The following is a 10381-nucleotide window of genomic DNA, read 5'->3' on the forward strand; positions in this document are numbered from 1 at the left end:
AGCTACAAGGCAGATGAGTCCAACATGTTCATACAGAGGGAGCTGGCTACGTGGCTGATGTGTCCAACATGGCCAAATACAGAGTTAGCTACATGGCAGACAAGGCCAATATGTTCATATACAGAGAGCTACGTACGTGGCAGATCAGTCGAACATGTCCATGCACAAAGAACTACCTACATGGCAGATGAGTCCAAAATATTCATATACAGAGAGCTAGCTACATGGCATAGTAGTGCATCATTTCCATATACAGAGTTTCAGCTACATGGCAGATGAGTCCAGCATGTCCATATACTGACAATTAGCTACATGGCATATGAGTCCACCATGTGTATAAATAGAGGGCTAGCAACAAGGCAGATGAGTCCAACATGTTCATACAGAGAGAGCTGTCTACATGGCTTATGATTCCAACATGTCCATATACAGGGAGCTAGCTACATATACAGATAGCTACTTACGTGGCTGATCAGTCCAATATACCGTTCACAGAGAGCTAGCTACATGGCAGACGAGTCCAAAATGTCCATGTACAGAGAGCTAACTAGATGGCAGAGAGCAACATTTCCATATACAGAGTTCTAGCTACATGGCGGATGAGTCCAATGTGTCCATATATTGAGCGCTAGATACATGTCAGATGAGTCCAACATGTCCATATGCTGAGAGTTAGCTACATGTCAGATGAGTCCAACATATGTATATATAGAGGACTAGCTACAAAGCAGATGAGTCCAAAATGTTCATACAGAGAGAGCTGGTTACATGGCTGATGAGTCCAACATGTCCATATACTGAGAGTTAGCCACATGGTAGATGAATCCAACATGTGTATATATAGAGAACTAGCTACAAGGCAGTTGAGTCCAACATGTCATACAAAGAGAGCTGGCTACATGTCTGACTGAGTCCAACATGCCCATATACCGAGAGCTAGCTACATGGAAGACAAGTCCAATATGTTCATATACAGATAGCAACCTACATGTCATATCAGTCCAACATATCAATGCACAGAGAGCTAGCTACATGGCAGACAAGTCCAAAATGTCTATATATAGAGAGCTAGCTACATGGCAGATTAGCGCAACATTTCCATATACAGAATTCCAGCTACATGGCAGATGAATCCAACATTTCTATATACTGAGAGCTAGCTATATGGCTGAGTAGTCCATCCTGTACATATACATAGTACTTGCTAAATCACAGATTAGTCCAACATATCGTATTCTGAGAGTTAGCTACATGGCAGATGAATCTAATATGTGTATATATAGAGGACTAGCTACCAGGCAGATGAGTCCAACATGTTCATACAGAGAGAGCTGGCTACAAGGCTGATGAGTCCAACATGTCCATATACAGAGAGCTAGCCTCACGGCAGGCAATTCCATATACCAGAGCTAGCTACATGGCAGAGTAGTCCATCATGGCCATATACAGTGTACTAGCTAAATGGTAAATGAGTCCAAAATGTTAATACAGAGAGAGCTGGGTACATGGCTGATGAGTCCAAAATGTCCATATACAGAGAGCTAGCCACATGGCAGACAATTCCATATACAGAGAGCTAGCTACATGGTGGATGAGTCCAATGTGTCCTTATACTGGAGCTAGTTAGATGGCAGAGTAGTCCAACATGTCCATATACAGAGTAATAGCTACATGGCAGATGAGTCCAATATGTCCATATACTGAGAGTAAGGTACGTGGCAGATGAGTCCAACATATGTATATGTAGAGGACTAGCTACAAGGCAGATGAGTCCAACATGTTCATACAGAGTGAGCTGGCTACATGGTGGATGAGTCCAACATGTCCACATACAGAGAGCTGTCTACATGCCAGACAAGTCCAATATGTTCATATGCAGAGTGCTAATTACATGGCGGATGACTCTAACATATTCAAGCACAGGGAGCTACCTACACGGCAGATGAGTCCAAAATGTCCATATACAGAGAGATAGCTACATGGAAGATGTGTCCAACATGTTCATATACTGATAGCTACATGGAAGATGTGTCCAACATGTTCATATACTGAGAGTTAGATACATGGCAGATGAGTTCAACATGTGTATTTTTATATGTGTATATAGAGAGGACTAGCTACAAGGCAGTTTAGTCCAAGATGTTCATACAAAGAGAGTGGGCTACATGGCTGACTAAGTCCAACATGTCCATATACTGAGAGCTAGCTATATGGAAGATGTGTCCAACATGTTCATATACTGAGAGTTAGATACATGGCAAATGAGTTCAACATGTATATTTTTATATGTGTATATAGAGAGGAGTAGCTACAAGGCAGTTTAGTCCAAGATGTTCATACAAAGAGAGTGGGCTACATGGCTGACAAAGTCCAACATGTCCATATACTGAGAGCTAGCTACATGGAAGACATGTCCAATATGTTCATATACAGAGAGCAACCTACATGTCATATCAGTCCAACATATCAATGCACAGAGAGCTAGCTACATGGCAGATTAGTCCAACATGTCCATATACAGAGTAATAGCTACATGGCAGATGAGTCCAACATGTCCCTATACTGAGAGTTAGCTAGATGGCAGATGAGTCCAATAGATGTATATGTAGCGGACTTGCTACAAGGCAGATGAATGCAACATGTTCATTAAAGAGAGCTGGCTACATGGCTGATGATTCCAACATGTCCATATACTGTGAGATAGCTGCATGACAGATAAGTCCAATATGTTCATATATAGAGACCTACCTACTTGGCAGATCAGTTGAACCTATCCATGCACAGACAGCTAGCTACATGGCAGACGAGTCCAAAATGTTCATAAACAGAGAGCTAGATACATGGAAGTGTAGTCCAACATGTCCCTATACAGTGTTCTAGCTATATGGCAGATGAGTCCTACATGTCCATATACTGAGAGTTAGCTACATTGAGATTAATCCAACATGTGTATATATAGAGGACTAGCTATAAGGCAGATGAGTCTAACATGTTCATACAGAGTGAGCTGGATACATGGCTAATGAGTCGAATATGTCCATATACAGAGAGCTACCTACATGGCAGATCAGTCCAAAATATCCATGTAAAGAGAGCTAGCTACATGGCAGACGAATCCAAAATGTCCATATACAGAGAGCTATCTACATGGCAGAGAGCAACATTTCCATATACAGAGTTCTAGCTACATGGCAGATGAGTCCAGCGTGTCCATATAATGAGATCTAGCTACATTTCAGACTTGGCCAACATTTCCATATACAGAATATTGGATACATGGCAAATGAGTCCAACAGGTCCATATGCTGAGAGTTAGCTACATGGCAGATGAGTCCTACATGTGTATATGTAGAGGACTAGCGACAAGGCAGTTGAGTCCAACATGTTCATACAAAGAGTGCTGGCTACATGGCTGACTGAGTCCAACATGTCCATATACAGAGAGGAAGCTATGTGGCAGACAAGTCCAATATGTTCATATAGAGAGAGCAACCTACATGTCATATCAGTCTAACATATCAATGCACAGAGAGCTAGCTACATGGCAGACAAGTCCAAAATGTCCATATATAGAGAGCTAGCTACATGGCAGATTAGTGCATCATTTCCATATACAGAATTCCAGCTGCATGGCAGATGAATTCAACATTTCTATATACTGAGAGCTAGCTACATGGCAGAGTAATCCATCATGTCCATATACAGACTACTAGCTAAATCTCAGATGAGTCAAACATGTTCATACAGAGAGAGCTGGCTACATGGCTGATGAGTCCAACATGTCTATGTACAGAGAGTTAGCCTCACGGAAGGCAATTCCATATACACAGAGCTAGCTACATTTCAGAGTAGTTCAGCATTTCCATAAACAGAGTTCTAGCTACAAGGCTGATGAGTCCACCGTGTTCGTATACTGAGGGCTAGCTACATGGTAGAGTAGTCCATTATGTCCAAATAGAGTGTACTAGCTAAATGGTAGATAAGTCCAACATATTCATACAGAGAGAGTTGGCTACATGGCTGATGAGTCCAACATGCCATATAATGAGACCTAGCCTCAAGGCAGACAATTCCATATAAAGATAGCAAGCTACATGTTAGATGAGTTCAATGTGTCCATATACTGAGAGCTAGTTACATGTCATAGTAGTCCAACATGGCCATATACAAAGTAATAGCTACATGGCAGATGAGTCCAATATGTCCATGTAGTGAGAGTAAGGTATGTGGCAGATGAGTCCAACATATGTATATGTACAAGACTCGCTACAAGGCAGATGAGTCCAACATGTTCATACAGAGAGAGCTGGCTACCTGGTGGATGAGTCCAACATGTCCATAAACAGAAAGCTATCTACATGGCAGACAAGTCCAATATGTTCATATACAGAGAGCTACCTACATGTCAGATCACTCCAACATATTCATGCACAGAGAGGTAGCTACATGGCATAAGAGTCCAAAATGTCCATATACAGAGAGCTAGCTATATGGCATAGTAGTGAATCATTTCCATATACAAAGTTCAAGCTACATGGCAGATGACTCCAATGTGTCCATATACTGAGAGATAGCTACATGGCAGATGAGTCCAACATGTCCATATACTGAGAGTTAGGTACATGGCAGATGTGACCAACATGTGTATTTTTATATGGCAAGCTAAAAGGCCAATGAGTGCAACCTGTTCTTACACAGATAGCTGGCTACATTGCTGATGAGTCCAACATGTCCATATACAGAGAGCTAGCTACTTGACAGACAAGTATAATGTGTTCATATACAGAGATCTACCTACATGGCAGATCACTCCAACAAATTCATGCACAGAGAGCTAGCTACATAGCAGACGAGTCTAGAATATCCATATAGAGAGCTAGCTACATGACAGATTAGTGAAACATTTCCATATACAAAGTTCTACCTACATGGCAGATCACTCCAACAAATGCATGCACAGAGAGGTAGCTACATAGCAGACGATACTAGAATATCCATATAGAGAGCTAGCTACATGACAGATTAGTGCAACATTTCCATATACAAAGTTCTAGCTACATGGCAGTAGATTCCAAAGTATCCATATACTGAGAGCTAGCTTAAAGTCAGAGTAGTACAACATGTCCATATACAGACTACTAGCTACATGGCAGATGCGTTCAACATGTACATACAATGAGAGTTAGGTACATGGCAGATGAGTCCAACGTGTATTTGTATACAGCAAGCTTCAAGGCAGATGAGTGCAACATGTTCTTATACAGAGAGCCGTCTACATGGCTGATGAGTCCAACATGTCCATATACAGAGAGCTAGCTACATGGTAGACAAGTCCAATATGTTAATATTCAGAAAGCTACCTACATGGCAAATCAGTCCAACATATCCATACACAGTGAGCTAGTACATGTCACACGAGTCCAAAATGTCCATATATAGACAGCTAGGTACATGGCATAGTAGTGCAACATTTCCATATACAGAGTTCTAGCTACATGGCAGATAAGTCCAATGTGTCCACATAATGAGAGCTAGCTACATGGCAGAGTAGTCCAACATGTCCATATACAGAATACTAGCTGCATTGCAGATGAATACAACATGTCCATATACTGAGAGTTATGTACATGGCAGATGAATCCAACATTTTAATTTTTATAAGGCAAGGTACAAGACAGATGAGTGCAACATGTTCTTACAGAGGGAGCTTCCTACATGGCTTATGATTCCAACTTGTCCATATAATGACAGCTAACTACATGGCAGACAAGTCCAATATGTTCATATAGAGAGATCAACCTACATGGCAGATGAGTCCAACGTGTCCATATACTGAGAGCTAACTACATGGCAGAGTATTCCAACATGTCCATATACAGAGGACTAGCTACATGACAGAGGAGTATAGCATGTCCATATACTGAAATAAAGCTACACGACAGAAGAGTCCAACATGTGTATATAAAGAGGACTATCTACAATGCAGATGAGTGCAACATTTCATACGCTGAGAGTTAGCTATATGGCAGATGAGTCCACCATTTTTATGAATAGGTGACTAGCTACATGGCAGATGAATTCAACATGTTCATACAGAGATACCTGTCTACATGGCTAATGACTCCAACATGTCCATATACAAAAAGTTAGCTACATGGCAGACAAGTCCAATATGTTCATATACAAAGAGCTACCTATGTGGCAGATCAGTCCTACATATCCATGCACCGAAAGCTAGCTACATGGCAGAGGAGTTCAAAATATTCATATGCAGAGAGCTTGGTACATGGCAGAGTAGTGCAATATTTCCATATACAGAGTTCTAGCTACATGGCAGATGAGTACACTGTGTTCATATACTGAGAGATAGCTAAATGGCAGAGTAGTCCGACATGTCCCTATACAGAGTACTAGCTACATGGCAAATGATTCCAACATGTCTATATACAAAGAGTTAGCTACGTGGCAGATGAGTCCAACATGTATATATAGAGGACTAGCTATGAGGCAGTTGAGTCCAACATGTTCATACAAAGAGAGCTGGCAACATGCTTTACTGAGTTCAACACGTCCATATACAGAGAGTTAACTACAAGGCAGATTAGTCCAACATGTTCTATACAGAGTACTAACTACATGGCAGATGAGTCCAACAGATCCATTTTCTGAGAGTTCCCTACATGTCAGATGAGTTCAACATGTGTATATATAGAGGACGAGATACAAGGCAGATGAGTCCAACATGTTAATGCAGAGAGAGCTGTCTACAAGGCTGGTGAGTCCATCATGTCCATATACAGAGAGCTAGATACAAGGCAGACAAGTCCGATATATTCATATATAGAGAGCTACCTACATGGCAGATCAGTCCAACATATCCATGCACAGTGAGATAGCTACATGGCAGACGAGTCCAAAATATCCACATACAGAGAGCTAGCTACATGGCAGAATAGTGCATCATTTCCATATACATTGTTCCAGCTACATAGTAGATGAACCCAACATCTCCATATACTGAGAGCTAGGTTCATGGCAGATTAGTAAAAAATGTCCATATACAGAGAGCTAGCTACATGGCAGAGAAGTCCAACATGTCCATATACTGAGAGTTAGATACATGGCAGATGAGTCCAAGATATGTATATGTAAAGGACTAGCTACAAGGCAGATGAGTCCAACATGTTGATACAGAGAGAGCGGCTACATGCTGGATGTGTCCAACATGTCCATATACAGAGACCTAGCCACATGGAAGACAGGTCCCATATGTTCATATACAGGGAGCTAACTACATGGCAGATCAGTCCAATATATCCATGCACAGAAAGCTAGCTACATGGCACACAAATCCAAAATGTCCATATACAGAGAGCTAGCTACATCGCAGAGTAGTGCAACATTTCCATATACATAGGTCAAGCTACATGGCAGATGAGTCCAACGTGTCCATATACTGAACACTTGCTACATGGAAGAGTAGTCCAATATGTCCATATACAGAGTACTAGCTACATGGCAGATGAGTCCAACATGTCCATATACTGAGAACTAGCTCCATGGCAGACTTGTCCATTATGTCCATATACAGACTGTGAGCTATATGGAAGAGTAGTACTATATACAGAGTTAAAGCTACATGGCAGATGAGCCCCACATTTGTATATTATAGAGGGATAGCTACAAGGCAGATGAGTCCAACATGTTCATATAGAGAGACCTGGATACATGGGTGATGAGTCCAACATATTCATGCATAGAGTCCTAGCTGCATGGCATACAAGTCCAATATGTTCTTATAAAGAGAGCTACCTACATGGCAGATCAATCCAACTTATCCATGCACAGAGAGCTAGCTACATGGCAGAGTAGTGCAACATTTACATATACAGAGTTATACCTACATGGCAGGTGAGTCCAACTTGTCCATATACTGAGAGCAAGCTACATGCCAGAGTAGTCCAACATGTCCATATACAGAGAACTATCTATGTAGCAGATGAGTCCATCATTTCCATATACTGAGAGTTATCTACAGGGCAAATAAGTCCAACATGTTTATATTTAGAGTGATAGCTACAAGACAGAGGAGTCCAACATGTTCATACAGAGAGAGCTCGCTACATGGCTGATGAGTCCAGCATGTCCATATAAAGAAAGCTAGGAACATTGAAGACAATTCCAATATATTCATGTACATTGACCTATCTACATTGCAGATCAGTCCAACATATCCATGCACAGAGAGCTAACCACGTGGCAGATGAGTCCAAAATGTCCACATACAGAGAACTAGCTACATGGCAGAGTAGTGAAATATTTCCATATATGGAGTTCAAGCTCCATGGCAGATTAGTCCAACGTGTCCATATACTGAGATCATGCTACATGCCAGAGTAGTCCAACATGTCCATATACAGAGAACTATCTATGTAGGAGATGAGTCCAACATGTCCATATACTGAGAGTTATCTACAGGGCAGATAAGTCCAACATGTTTACATTTTGAGTGATAGCTACAAGACAGATGAGTCCAACATGTTCATACAGAGAGAGCTGGCTACATGCCTGTTGAGTCCAACATGTCCATATAAAGAGAGCTAGTTACATGGAAGACAATTCCAATATATTCATGTACATTTACCTAACTACATTGCAGATCAGTCCAACATATCCATGCACAGAGAGCTAACCACGTGGCAGATGTGTCCAAAATATCCATATACAGAGAACTAACTACATGGCAAAGTAGTGAAATATTTCCATATACGGAGTTCTAGCTAAATGGCAGATGAGTCCAACATGTCCATATAGTGAGAGCTAGCTACATGGCAGAGTAGCTCAACATGTCCTTATACAGAGTACTAGCTACAAGGCAGATGAGTCCAACATGTCCATATACTGAGAGTTAGCTAAAAAACGCCGATGAGTCCAACATGTGTATATTCAGCGGGCTAGCTACAAGGCAGATGAGACCAACATGTTCATACAGAGAGCTGGCTACATGAGTGATGAACCCAACATATCTATATAGAGATTGCTAGCTACATGGTAGACAAGTCCAATATGTTCCTATACAGAGAGCTACCGACATGGCAGATCAGTCCAACATATCCATTCACAGAGACCTAGTTTGTGCCAGACGAGTCCAAAATGACCATATACAGAGAGCTAGCTACAGGGCAGAGTGTGCAACATTTCCATATACAGAGTTCTAGATACATGGCAGACGAGTCCAACGTGTCCATATACTGTGAACTAGCTGAATGGCAGAGTAGTCCAACATGTCCATATACAGAGTACTAGCTACATGGCAAAGTAATCCATATACTGAGAGTTAGCTGCATGGCAGATGAGTCAAACATGTGTATATTCAGAGGGTTAGCTACAAGGCAGATGAGTACAACATGTTCATATTCTGAGAGCTGGCTACATGGCTGATGAGTCCAACATGTCTATATGCTTAGAGTTAATTACATGGCAGATGAGTCCTACATGTGTATATATAGAGGGCTAGGTTAAAGGTAGATGCATCCAACATGTTCGTACACAGAGAGTTGGCTACATGGCTGATGAGTCTAACATGACAATATACAGAGAGCTAGTTACATGGCAGAGTAGTCCTACATGTCCATATACAGAGTACTAGCTACATGGCAGATGAGTCCATCATGTCCATATACTGAGAGTTAGCTACATGTCAGATGAGCCAATCATGTGTATATACAGGACTAGCTACAAGGCAGATGAGTCAATCACGTCCTTAATGAGAGAGTTGGCTACATGGCTGATGAGTCCAACATGTGCATATACAGAGATCTAGCTACATGGAAGAGAAGTCCAATATGTTCATGTATAGAGAGCTACCTATGTGGCAGATCAGTCCAATGTATCCATGCACAGAGAGCTAACTACATGGCAGAGGATTCCAAAATGTCCATATACAGAGAGCTAGCTACATGACAGAGTAGTCCAACATGTCCATATACAGTGTACTAGCTAGATGGCCAAGGAGTCCAACATGTCCATATACTGAGAGTTAGCTACATGGCAGATGAGTCCAACATGTGTACATATAGAGCACTAGCTACAAGGCAGATGAGTCCAATATGTTCATACAGAGAGCTGGCTGCATGACTGATGATTCAGACAAGTAGCTACATGGCAGACAACTCCAATATGTTCATATACAGAGAGCTACCAACATGGCAGATCAGTACAACATATGCATGCACAGAGAGTTAGCTACATGGTAGACATGTCCATAAACAGAGAGCTAACTACATGGCAGAGTAGTGCAACATTTCCATATAAAGAGTTCTATCAACATGGCAGATGAGTCCAACGTGTCCATATGCTGAGAGTTAGCTACATGGCTTAT

This window comes from Chrysochloris asiatica, unplaced genomic scaffold, assembly GCF_000296735.1.
Source record: "Chrysochloris asiatica unplaced genomic scaffold, ChrAsi1.0 scaffold00208, whole genome shotgun sequence".
Classification (NCBI taxonomy): Eukaryota; Metazoa; Chordata; class Mammalia; order Afrosoricida; family Chrysochloridae; genus Chrysochloris; species Chrysochloris asiatica.